The sequence below is a fragment of the Delphinus delphis genome, chromosome 8 (assembly GCF_949987515.2).
Source record: "Delphinus delphis chromosome 8, mDelDel1.2, whole genome shotgun sequence".
In the NCBI taxonomy this organism is placed as follows: Eukaryota; Metazoa; Chordata; class Mammalia; order Artiodactyla; family Delphinidae; genus Delphinus; species Delphinus delphis.
This window is the reverse complement of record NC_082690.1, coordinates 47,346,800-47,356,044: the sequence shown is the minus strand read 5'-3', so window position 1 is coordinate 47,356,044 and position 9,245 is coordinate 47,346,800.

The window sequence follows — 9,245 nt, the reverse complement described above, 5'->3', positions numbered from 1 at the left end:
TAGAGGAGACATGACATAACCTTGAGTGGCAGGATAGCCCAGCTGTTCCACGGACACGGCAGAGCAGTCCTCTCACCTGAAGACCTAGGCCAAGTTGTGGGCAGGGACTCAAGTGGACAGCACATAGGAAGGAGGAATTGGTTGGTGTTAAAAAGAAAACAAAGCAAAAGCAAAAACAAGGTTCACCTGTACGCAGTTTAGCTCATGATACTTGGTCCCATCGCCAAGGCAAGCCAGGTAGGTCTTCCCCTGCCTACTGCCAAGATTGTCCTTTTTCTTTCTTTCTTTTGATTTTTTGAATTTTATTTTATTCTCTTTATACAGCAGGTTCTTATTAGTTATCTATTTTATACATATTAGTGTATATATGTCAATCCCAATCTCCCAAGATTGTCCTTTTTCCTTTGAAGGCTGTCATTGATGCTTCTTTTTACAGAATCCCACCGTGTAGAAATTTTGATAACGTAGGGGAACACATCAGGGATTGCGCACATCCTGCACAATCGAGAAAAACTGTTGAAGTGGAAAACCAGTCACTGTCATCCCTTCATCTCTGCTTCTAGCTGCTTTCATCCTCTTTTTCTACGTCTTCACTTCCTCTCCTGCCCTTAACTCTCCAGAGGCCTCTGGCCCCCTGGGACTTTCCATTGACGTCTACGCTTCATTGTCTGCTGGGGTGTTAACCAGCAGCTTAATGGCTTGATCTCCCTCTCAAATGCTGTCTCCTGGGGAAGCCTGACAGGTAAAGGCGCATCCACGGGCCAAAGCCACAAATACTGAGGCTTTGGAGTCACCATCCCATTCACACTGGCTGAGTGACCTTGGGCAAGTCCTGTGTTCTCTGAGGGTTTACGTGGGTGTGGGGGGAGGGCTGGGGTCAGACTGTTGTGAAGGCACCATGCAGAGCCTTTTATTCACTAAGGAAGGAGGAGAAGCAGGAGACGCCCGGCCTGGGGCGAGCAGCAGGTAGCAGCAGCGTAGAGGGGAGAGACTACAGGTGGGAAATCACAGGTGGGCCGTAAGCTCCTGGAGAGCAGGGACCAGGTGTGACTTTTCTTTTGTATCCCTTCCATTGCACCGGCTTCCAGGCGAGGCACCCAGTAAGGACTCGGGGACGCCGGCGAATGACCCCTTCTTCTGCCTCTCCACAGGGCCCCCAGCAAGCTCTTCCTCCTGGACCAGTGTGAGAAGTATCGGCGGTGCAAGCAGTGCCAGAGGCGACCCTCCAACGTGGGCAAGAGCAACGTGTGGCCCCTGAATAAGTACATGCAGGGCTCCCTGCTGTTTGTATAAAACCCAACGTCTGGGCCTGCCTTTCCTAGGGAAAGTTTTTCTTTTTTAAACGTGCAGGGGTGATGGTGAAACTACATATTTGTACTTTAGAGGAGAAAAAAATATTGTGCCATTTGGGTGCTTTCAGGGGTAGAGGGAATTCCTACAGACAGGTTCTCCCATCTGTCCTCCTCCCATCCCGCCCCAGACAACCCTGCCGCCGCAGTCAGGCCTGGGAGGCGCGCCCAGCTTCATTCTGGCTGAGGGGGTGTTGCTGACCCAGCCCTGCCACTCCCTCTGTGACTTTGTCTAAGAAACTTCATCTTTTCCTCATCTATAATGAAGTGTCGTAATAAATACTTTCTCCGTGTTTGGGCATAACGATTCATAGTGGTGAATTTTTTTTTTTTTTTGCGGTACGCGGGCCTCTCACTGTTGCGGCCCCTCCCGTTGCGGAGCACAGGCTCCGGACGCGCAGGCTCAGCGGCCATGGCTCACGGGCCCAGCCGCTCCGCGGCATGTGGGATTTTCCCGGACCGGGGCACGAACACGTGTCCCCTGCATCGGCAGGCGGACTCTCAACCACTGCGCCACCAGGGAAGCCCCATAGTGGTGAATTTTACCACCCCTCCCCCAACTCTCGATTTTTTCCAGGCCTGGGGATGTGTGACCCTCCCAAAGGTAGGTTAGGCCATTTGCCTCCAGTGGCCAGTGCAATGCTTCTTGAATTTTCTAGCTGATAACACACCCGGGACTTGTTGGGACCTCAGGGAATATTTTTCTCTTGGTGATCTTCCGGCCAACCATTCCACCATCCAGGCATTTCTGCACCACGATCGACTGTAGGTTTGTTGTGTCCTGTGAGGGGAGCCTGGCTGCCTTGTCAGGGTCCATCTTCTTCTCTCATTGCTTCCCTTGCATCTATTCTTAAGCTGTATGTGCGGTGGAAGAGGAATAGCTTCCTGTTGAGGGACTGGTTTTCAGTTCAGGTGTATGTGTTCTCAATGCTTCATTTGCCTCCACCCTTTGTCTTTCCTCTCCCGGCCCTGTCCTACCACCTCAGGTGCAACAATTAACAAAGCAGAGTGATGTCTAGATTTCTGAGATACGAAAGCTGGCTAGAAAGTCCCTTAGATGCTTTGCTTTCTACCTGCCATATCGAGACATTGTTTTGCCCTACTCCAGATACAAAATAGGAATGTTTTGAGCCCTGAATGGTTAAGGGGAAAGTAGTCTACTCGAGTTGATATTGGGCAAATTTTGTTGCTAATGTTATCTTTTTCTATGGAAACAAGTATGCTCCCTGGTGACTGGAATTGTCTGGAACCTGCCCCCACCACTCCCTACATTACTACTTCCTTCCATTTCCTCAGAAGATCCCTCCATGCAGGTCCCATCCCTACCAAGCCATATTTAAAACAATAGCCTTTCCCCAGGACTGCTTGACTTGCTTGAAATTCATCCCTGCTCCATTCTTGGAGTATTCCTCTGTCTCTAATATATAATAAATCACTATAATAGTATTGTATGAATATTTTTTAAAAATATAGACCGCCTTGTCAAAGAAAAAAAAGATTTTAGGCAATATGTTTAGGTGGTGAAAAGATCTAACTTCATAGACGTTTTTACTGTAGGAACTGACCTTATAATTTATTACCACAGGTAGCAGTACTGACTCTTACTGTGTGCCAGGCACCAAGCTAGTGACCTGGAGATTAAGACCTCATCAGTCCCTGCCTGCCTTCAGAGCATTCACCATGTAGTGCAGAGGGGAGATGGGACTAGAAAATCTCCCTGTAACAAGGTAGATACCTGATAGCGCTTTGCATTTCTTGCTATGGAAGAGTAAGGTGGAGTCCTTGCGGTCAGGTTAGCCTGACAGGGAAAGCTTTTGGAAAAGATGAGACCTAAGCTGAGTTTTTAAGGAGAAATAGGTTAAGACGCCGTGCTTCCACTGCAGAGGGCCTGGGTTCGATTCCTGGTTGGGGAACTAAGATTCCCGCATGCCGGGCAGCCAGGAAAAAAAAAAAAAAAAAAAAAGCCCTGTGCTCCTGTCTATTGACGCTAAAATGGAGACATGGTTATGTGAGTTAGGTTATAAAACATAATTTTAAAAAATCATTCAACCATTTTAAGAATCAAATGTTACTACAGTCTTTCATTAAAACAGTTGATTTCATACAATAAAGAATGCACAGTCTTTTTTTTTTTTTTGAGCAAGTCTTCCTAATTTGATATCTTTTTCACTGATCTTAACTGCTAATATTGTTTTAGCTCAAACTTGTTATGAGGCCACACTCAAATTAGAATGTCTTTTTCTAAATCAATTTGAATTACTATCATCAAGCTCTGTCATTTCTGGAACTACGACACTGCCAGACCAGCTTAATGTATCAAAGGATGCCCAATTTCAGGGGCTTTTAATGTTTTGGACGGTCACAGACTCTTTTGAGAATCTGATGGAAAATCTGGACTCTTTCCTAAAAATATGCACATTTTCATATACAATAGTTTGCATATAATTAGAGTTTTCCTAGATCACCTGGACCACAGGTTAAGAACTCCTGCTCTGGATGGCTTTCCTTCAATGTTATAACAAGCTCAAGTTATCAAAAGTGAGCAAAGTGTAGGACTTTGCTTTTGAAAATGCCCTTTCAGTTCTAGAGAACTATGTCCACTTTTGCCGTCCTTTTTGACTCTTCATAAAAATAGTGAGATGAGAATTGGAATGGCTGTTAGAAAGCACATACTCCAGTAGTTTTCAAAACTTTTTGAGTAAGACTCAATAAAGGAAATACATTTCATACTGAAACACAGAACCTATGCCCACACGTGTAATTGAGACAAAAGTTTTACAGGGTTATATTTACCCATCTGCAATGCATTTTGATAATTTCTATTTTATTTCATAAAAAAGTTTCTGATTAGACTGAACAAAATTGATTTAACAATCTACTAGTGTAAACAGATAATTTTCAGTTTGATAAACACAGTTTTAACCTAATTTTTCCCTCTCACAGTACTTCATAGTTTGCTGGAATTCATTCGTGGTTAAGATAGTATTATAATGGTATTCGACCGGGGGTTGAGGAATGTTTAGGTCTGATCTTGTCATAACCAGACTGTCTTGTTCTGAGGTACCCCAAGAAACTAAGGTAACTATTTGCCCCACCTTGTTAAAATCCGCTGGAGAATGTTGATCTTTATTTATTTATTAAGTATTTATTTAGAGCAAGCAAAATCTTGACGTTCAGGATGCAAGTGCTATCTCACCTTCTGTGGGTAGTCGTTGTGATGTCAGTTCAATTCTCAAAGTCTGTGTTTCTTTGGATCTGTTTTTCACGTGTGCCGCTTGGGAGTAAACCTGAGACTTGTACTAATTCGTACACAGAATTAGGGGATCTCTTTCTCCAGCTTTCTCCTCTCTGGAATTCCTTTCACATTCTCCAGTCTCTTACTCCCAGTCGTCTGGCTTTAAAGCCAGAGTTTCTCTTGGAGTTTTAGCTCCCTTCGCTCTCTCAAAGGGGAGCTAGTGGATGACAAGACAGAAACAGATAACAGAGATTCCTCCCACACTCTTCTGACCACGGGGTCCCTTTCCCTGCTTCCTCTGGCCAGGAAGACAGGACCTCTCAGGGTCTTAGGTGCTCGAATGCCACCACCACTGCTATTCCTGTTGCCACTGTGCAGCTTCGTGACTGCAGTTGGTCTTGGGGCCTACCAGGGAGGGGGAAAAAAAGGGCTTTCCCTCTATACTCTAGCTCATATGGAACGCTTTTCCTGCTTCTCTGGCTAGAAAGAGGGGGTTTCTCTTGAGTTTAGGCTTTCTGTGTCGTTCTGGATCGTAGATTGCTTTCAGGTCAAACCAGAAGAGGAATAAATTCCCCAGTAAATTCGTCACTACGCCAGTCATCCTTCAGCTTTTGATTTATTTACACAATCCCCCTGCTAGTGTTTCCTTTTCAGAGTCCTCAGGTAGTTGCTTTTTATAATCTGTTCAGTTACGTCAGTTGAAGAGAAATGCTGTAGTGCCCTTACTCCATCTTGGCCAGCACCAGAAGCATTTTATTTTGGTTTTGAGTCTTTATTTTTCTTCCTTTCCCCTTTCCCCCAAATCAGGTGGTACCTCAGTCCTTTCATTTACATTTTATTAGTTAGGGTAGCACTATAACAGAGATCAAATACTAGTAGCTTAATCAAGACAGAAGTGCATTTTTCTCTCAAGAAACAGTCTAGAAGTACATAGACCCCGACAGTAGGGTGGCTGTACCAGCTTCTCCTGTGGTTTCCACCACTGGGTCAAGACAACTGCTCCAGGTATCATCTCCTAACTAGCAAGTAGGAAGAAAAGGGCAGGAGAGCAAGTGTGCTTTTTTTTTTTTTTTAAGTAGTATAACCTGGAAGTGGTACCATTATTTCTGTCCACGTCCCATTGGCCAAAATTTAATCACGTGGCCATACCATGCTGCAAGGGAGCTTGGGGAATGAAGTCTCTAGCTTGGTGGCCATGTGTGTAGTGAAATACTCAGGGAATGCTGATACTAAAAATGAGGGAAATGGATAGTAGTGGACAACTGCCAGTCTGCCATATCCTGAAATTTTGGGGGAAACAATCTACAAAATACCTAACAATGCTAGCTAAGATTCTTTTTAAATCTTAAAAAAATGTAAAGCTGCAAAAAAAGTCTCTAGAGGCAGACACAAAGTCGGAATTCAGAGAAGCAAGCATCAACCAATTACCTATGATCTAAGCCATTTAAATTAATGCTAGAGATAAATTTTTATTTTTGAAATAATTTCAAACTTACAGGGAAGATAAAAGAATGGTAAAAATATCACCCCCCATCCCCAGAACTAAGTAAGAGCAAGTTGCTGACATTTGCCCTATCACTTCTGAATACTTTAGAGCATAATGCCTTACAAATACATATATTCTCCCATAAAACCACAATATAACCACCAAATCGGAAAATTAACACTCATTTACCATACAATCCAAAAACTCAATTAAAATTTTGCCACTTGTCCCAGTAATGTCCTTTTAAGCAAAAAGATCCAATCAATGATCATGTGTAACATTTAGCTGATATGTATTTTTTTTTTTTCCAGGAATATCACAGATGTGATGCTAGGTTCCTTGCACTCCATTATATCAGGTGGTACCCAGTTCAGTCTGTCCCATTACTGGTCACGTTAACTTTGATCATTTGATTAAGTGATGCTTGCCAGGTTTACCACTATCAAGTTGTTTTTTCTTTTGTAACAAATTGGCATTTCATGGTAGGTATTTTGAAAGTAATATCCCATTCCTCATTGAGTATCATCCACTAGTTTTAGCATCTATTGATGTTTCTTTGCTAAATGCATAATTATGATGATTGCTAAATACAGACTTTTCTAATTCCACCATTGCTGCTACTTTATTAGCTGGCATTCTACTATAAGGCAAAGTGTTTGCTTCTCCCTATTTATTTATTTATAGCAGTATAGACTTAAGGATTTTTATTTTATTCAATGACTAATAATCCAGTCCTATCATTGATATAAAAATCGTGATCAGTGGGAGCTCTTTAAGCTGGCTTCTGTTTTTTGTTTTGTTTTAAATAATTAAAAAAAAAAAACTTAGAATGCTTTTAGAGAGTTCCTTGTACACTCCTCACCCACTTTCCCCCATTGTTAACATCTGTTTCTATGATACATCTTTCATAACTAAGGAATCAACATTGGTACTTTACCATTAATTAAACTTCACACTTTATTCAGATTTCACTTGTTTTACCCCAATGTCCTTTTGCTGTTCCAAGATCCCATCTAGGATACCGTATTTCATTTAGTTGTCAGGTTTCTTTAACCTCCTTTGGTCTGTGCTCTTTTTGGTCTATGTCCTTTTGTCATATTCCTATCGTTTATTGAACACTTCCATAACTTTGTCATATTAAGATGTTCCAGGCTACTCATTTTTTCTGCCCCACCTCTGGAATCAGCCATTTCCCCAAGGAGACGGTTTTTTTTTGTTGTTTGTTTGTTTTAAAATTTTTATTGGAGTATAATTGCTTTACAATGGTGTATTAGTTTCTGCTTTATAACAAAGTGAATCAGTTATACATATACATATATCCCCATATCTCTTCCCTCTTGCGCCCAAGGAGACTTTTTAAATGGAGAATGGTATTAACAAACCATGATCTGAGTGCTATTGTTCTCATCATTGCTATTGGGTTGTCATTGCTTCAGGCCCTCTCTGCTCTCTGTGATAAAGCTGAGGAATTCAAACACACACACACACACACACTCATACTCATCTATATTTCTATATCTATATATTGAAATGATGACTTCACAGAGATACAACCAATTCCAACCCCAAATCCTACAACTAATTGTACTTTTTTTCCCTTTCCATATTTATAACTCCTGTCTGACAGTGAGATGCCTGATTCCCATTATTCTCAATGTAGTACTGGATAAACTCTTATGTAATCTTACTGGATAAACCCTTATGTAATCTCTGATCACCACTGCTGTCCCCCTATGTACATGTCCTCTGCACCCTGCCAGGGACCTGACAGCTGGTACTAGGCTGCAACTACCCCCCCACACCTTGCTTGAATGTCCTCCTCACCCTCTCCCCCGACTCCAGTATCTTCAGTGTCCGCACCTACTGCACAGACAGCTACCTTGCTCCCCTCCATGTAGTGGACTGAGTTATTAAAGAAGAAATGAAGGATGGAGAAAAGAAGAGCAAAGAAGGAAGGCAGAGGAAAGAAGGAAGAAATAGGGCTTTATTGTTATGGGCCAAGTATAGGCCAGGAAACAAAGCCTAGACATTTTAGAAAATTCTAAAGTTGTTAGAAAGGAAACCCGAAGGCAGGGAATATCTTCAAAGGGCTATCTTCAGATATCTTCAATGTAGAATTGTGTACTCAGTGGAACTATTAGAAATGAAAGCAAAATAAAAGAATTTTAGAATTAAATTTATTTAATTTTTTTTGTTTATTAAACAAAGAAAAAACAAAAAAATCTACCAACAATAAAATGTATTTTTCAACAGTGAGAAAATGCATATTTTCAAGATTATATAAAACATCAAAGTTGATCATATAACAGGAACTAAAGGAACCTCCAAAAGATGCTCTTAGATAAGGGAGAATAATCTTAGAAGAAAGAGTTGAGATGCAAGAAGAAATAGTGAGCAAAGAAATTGCTGACATATTGGGCAAATTTAAACAAACACTGATTTTTATAAACAATGTAATTTGTGGGGTTAAAAAAATACTTGACAACATTAATAGTTAACGCATGTTGAGTTCCTTCATGAGGTGGGAAAAGATTTAAAAAAATATTTATTTGGCTGCGTCGGGTCTTAGTTGCAGCATGCGGGATCTTCGTTGTGGCATGTGGGCTCTTCATTGTGGCACGTAGGCTTCTCTCTAGTTGTGGCGAGCTGCCCTAGAGCACGCGGGCTCTCTAGTTCTGGTGTGCGGGCTCAGTAGTTGTGGCTGGTGGGACTCTCTAGTTGTGGCGCATGGGCTCCAGAGCGCAAGGGCTCAGTAGTTGTGGCACGTGGGACTCTCTAGTTCTGCTGCATGGGCTCCACAGCACGTGGGCTCAGTAGTTGCGGTGTGTGGGCTCTAGAGTGCGCAGGCTTAGTTGCCCCACGGCACGTGGGATCTTAGTTCCCCAACCAGGGATTGAACCCATGTCCTCTGCGTTGGGAGGCGGATTCTTAACCACTGGACCACCAGGGAAGTCCCGGGAAAAGATTTTGAATGTTTGAATTTTTCTAAGCCATTTAAGTACTGAAAGTATAGGAATAAGGTATATAATAAGACATACATATTAGAGAGAGACTCTAGGTCCAGAATTCCAGAATTCCAATCTCAGCCCTGCCAATTACTAGCCGTGTGACCTTGGGCAAATAACTTTTCTGTGCCCAGGGTTTAAAAGTTGTTTTCATCATAACAATGGAAATA